This window comes from Montipora foliosa, chromosome 14, assembly GCF_036669935.1.
Source record: "Montipora foliosa isolate CH-2021 chromosome 14, ASM3666993v2, whole genome shotgun sequence".
NCBI classification, from domain to species: domain Eukaryota; kingdom Metazoa; phylum Cnidaria; class Anthozoa; order Scleractinia; family Acroporidae; genus Montipora; species Montipora foliosa.
Window position 1 is genome coordinate 13,428,881 of NC_090882.1, and position 3,967 is coordinate 13,432,847.

The following is a 3,967-nucleotide window of genomic DNA, read 5'->3' on the forward strand; positions in this document are numbered from 1 at the left end:
TGTGTATCACAATGTGAAATACTGATGGTCACAAATTTGACAACGTTTTACTTTACATTGCAAAACAAATTCTCCAAGCAACTTTAGCACTCACACGGATATCGCTCCCAAAGAGAGCCCATTTATTGCGCCTTTCAAAGAGAAAAGAGCCCCAGGTTTCAACCCCCCCTTGTGACTACAACTACGATGCTAGTGCTTTACGTATGGACTGCATAAGTGTCTGGTAGGGTGACCGGAAGTAATATATTTTCGCGCCACGCGTAAATGAACCTGCTTTCTAGTCGCAGTACGCTTGCCGAATACGCCGGTGATAATTTCCGGCCAGAGTAGAAACTATGTAAGTATTTTGTTGTATTTGGTATGCTTAGAACATCAATGTTTCAGCCTAAATGGCAGGATATAGACATTTTATCCTTTCTACAAAGATATTTGCCGGTTTTGAGCTCAAAATGCGGTAGCAAGCGCACGCAAACTGGGCCCAAATGACGTGTTTTGTCGAGTTAAAAAGCAAAATAAGCTCTAGAACACTTTATTTATTAGGGTGCATAATTACAGTAGAAAAAACTGTAATCTCCCTTAAAGCCCTGTTAAACTAAATAACAATAACTAAAATGCTAAATTATTAAACTACTCAAATACTAAAATATAAGGTACTAAACTATTACAATACTAAAATACTAGAGTACAAAGTGCTAAAATACTAATTAAGAAGTAGTTAAACACTATAAAACTAGGGACTAAAAATGTCACCAAATAAGCTCAAAAACTTATCCGTTACTCAGAGTCCCTAAAGACGGACGGCAACGGATTCAACAGGCAGCACATAGACTGGATAATTTGGTTTGTTGTAGTTAGGCTGTACCTTGAAGAATCCCGCCAAACCAGTAGCATTCGACGAACCGCCGGCTGCATTTTGGACTTCCCAAACAGAGCCATCCGTACTTGCACCAGAACCTGCATTGGTCCAAATTGGTACACTGCTTATCACCCCTTGCTTTAACAGAGATTTCCTGATGCAAGCATATTTCAGCCTGAATGCTGTGGACGGTGGACTGTAATTTGCGGTTACCACGTCTCCAAGTGCAACGAAATCTGTTGGACAATTAACACGCCAAAAGGTGACATTCTGCCTGCCGCCCGACCCATGATCCGCCCAAATTTTGGTGAAACTCGTCGGTGATGCCAAATCAGCCGCAGGGGAGAGTTGGCTTACGAGAATGACAGAAGACGAAGGAACAGAAACGGCGTGGCTGCGGACAGCGACCTGGCCAATCATGAAGTGGTTTGAGGGAATGGAAGCTAGATCAGCTTGAAAAACAGCGAGATTCCAATTTGCACCGGTACCAGTATCTGCGTAGACCCTTACCACCTTGGTAGCTGTTTGCACCTTAATATTTGTGCAAGCTTGACATAGCTGTTGGCCAAAAAGGATAACAGGTTTGTGATAAGCGGCTGATAAAACTAGATGGTAACTTGTAAAGATGCATTGTCCGAAATTAAAGGGGCTAGGTCACGCTACTTTAGGTAATTTTGTTTAATTTTGTTAATTATGAGCTCTAAACGTCAAATTGACAGAGCAAGAGTCTTTCATTTGCAAAATCACGGCCACATAACAACTGAGAATGATTTTCCAGCTTTGTAAATGACATTTTGATATAGATTGATACAAATTTGAAAAAAGGTGGCCGACGTTTTTTAAATTTACCCAAGTTCAATCCCTTTCAATCCTCTCCAGTTTTGTGCATCCATGGCCCTTCTTGGCTTCCTTGTGTTTTGTTAGAGTTCTTCTTTAGTTTTGAACAGTTGTTTTAATATTTTAGTTAATTCTATGACCATTCGATCAGTGCTGAAATTGCCTAAAATTGCGTGACCTAGCCCCTTTAAAGAGCGAAATATTGGATTCGTTTTGACTATAATTGTGATTACTTTGTCCGAAGGAAAAATACCTGGGATTCGCATCTGAGTCTGAGTCTGAGTCTTATCGCTCTGGCCGTTAGACCTCTGCTCTTACCTTTCAGTTTAGTTTCATTTTTCAGGGTGTGCGATTATTGCTGTGCATCTTAAGGACTGTGCCTACTAATTACAGATATTTTTTCTCCGATGTGTGATTATGCAGGAAATGGAGATCTTAACAAGTGTTATTGAAATCCAAAAAGAAAATTGGGGGTAACCACTCATTTTTCAAAGATAATTCATGAATAATATTTGTAAGAAGCTTTAAAATACAAAGCAATGTATGACGTTCTTTCTCAAATTGAAGCTCAATTATCTCTCAAAAATGCATGGTTACCCCCAATTTTCTTTTTGGATACCAAGAGTACTTACTAAGATGTACTTTCTCCGGATAGTTTTAAACCGCGCAAAAATATGCAGAACGTATGCGCAGTAACAATAGTAGGCACCGTCCTTAAAGATGTCAAAGTCAATTTTCTCGGGTTTTTTTGCTTACTTGAATTTAGTTAGATTTGATTGCTATCGATTGTAGGAAACAAGTGAGGACGGCCACTCTTTCGCCTTTCTCGATCAAAATCTATTCACCACGAGAACTTTCTTTTCCATTACACGCGACAGATAATCTCTACTCCCTACATTAGAGCGTGCAAGCTTACAAATTCTTAATCCGGCAAACTTTAATCTAAACAAAGCTGATTGGCCATTGGCCATTGATTAATCAAAGGAAAAGTAACATGATTCTTGAAAAATCACAAAAAAAAAAAATGTACTGAGTCAGACAAAAATCAACCTTTGACATACGTTTGAGAGCTAGTCACTAAAGGAAACTGAAATTGATTGTACTATCACGATTGTATTTTTTGTCAATTCTTTAAAAGAAAAACGTTTTGTGAATCGAGGTCCAAGCTGGGAGTCTGGCTTGGCCCTCTCAACATAGAAGTGGTTGCGATGTCCACAAAACCATTAAGACCAAAATAACCTTATGGAGAAAGGAAAAGTTTTTTTTTGAACCGTTGTGTACCGGAAAGGAGTGTCAGTGATGCCGTATCCGTTCGGTTTTGTGATTCGGAAACACAATCAGTTAATGACCTTTGAACCGCAAATTGTCCACCGTAAAGGCCATCCTATTCTCTTGTTATTATAGCTGTAAGGCCCAGCCTTGGTCCCAAGGACCAAAGAGTAGAATTCGCCTCTGACTCTATTTCTTCTTGGGATATTGAATATACTATTAATTTCAAACGAGTTTTAACTTTTTTTTAAAAGAAACTAAGGTTATTTTCAAATCGACATTTAACACTGGTTTTGCTGGTTTCTTGAAAGCTCGACTCCAGTCTCCAGAACTCTACAATGAATTTTACTGGTGTCTGGTTTCTTCTCATTTTCATTGATCCCTTGTGAGCATACTTTGACCCTTTTCATGTCACATTCATGCAAATCGAGACTTTTTTTGGTCTATCTATACGAACAATCCATATTAGTTCTCACTCTATGCGTATACGGCGGGTTTTCTAAGGTGCTTCCTACATCTTGTTTCTGTTACTTAGTACTTCACATGACTGGTAGTATCATTACACTCTTTTCCTTGCAATCGCTAATCTGGTCCATTTTTTAGGGTAGAGAAACAGATCAAAATGATCAATTTTGGATTGAAATAACTTATGACTTGAAAATCAACCCAAAGTGGGATTTTGCACAAATCAATCGGCTAACAATTCTCTCGGGGGCAGCTCTAGTGATCACTATTATTTGTTTTACAGTTTTCGAACATCTGGAAAATGGTATAATTGTCCATTTTTAACAGATTTTTACCCTAAAAAGGTCACCTAGAATTTTCGGGAGCCTTTTATCTGGCTGAAAGTTTGGAAAAGGGTCGTTTTGGAGTTTTGATCCCTATAGTTTTCGGATCAGTAGACTTTCAGCCAGGAAATCCGAACAGATGAACATTTTTAGGGGATAAATATATGCCTATATCTACCGTTGAAATACTAAAATACGTTTAACAATGCTATGTTTA

General features: G+C 38.6%; 1 long non-coding RNA gene across 1 annotated transcript in view; it reads right to left on the reverse strand.

Moving 5' to 3' along the window:
• Positions 1 to 513: 513 nt before the first annotated feature.
• The window catches only part of LOC137985263 (uncharacterized), a 5,545-nt gene continuing 2,091 nt past the window's right edge, over positions 514 to 3,967 (reverse strand). The window contains exon 3 of the long non-coding RNA XR_011119266.1: positions 514 to 1,414. This is a non-coding gene — a long non-coding RNA (uncharacterized lncRNA). The remainder of the gene's footprint in view (positions 1,415 to 3,967) is intronic.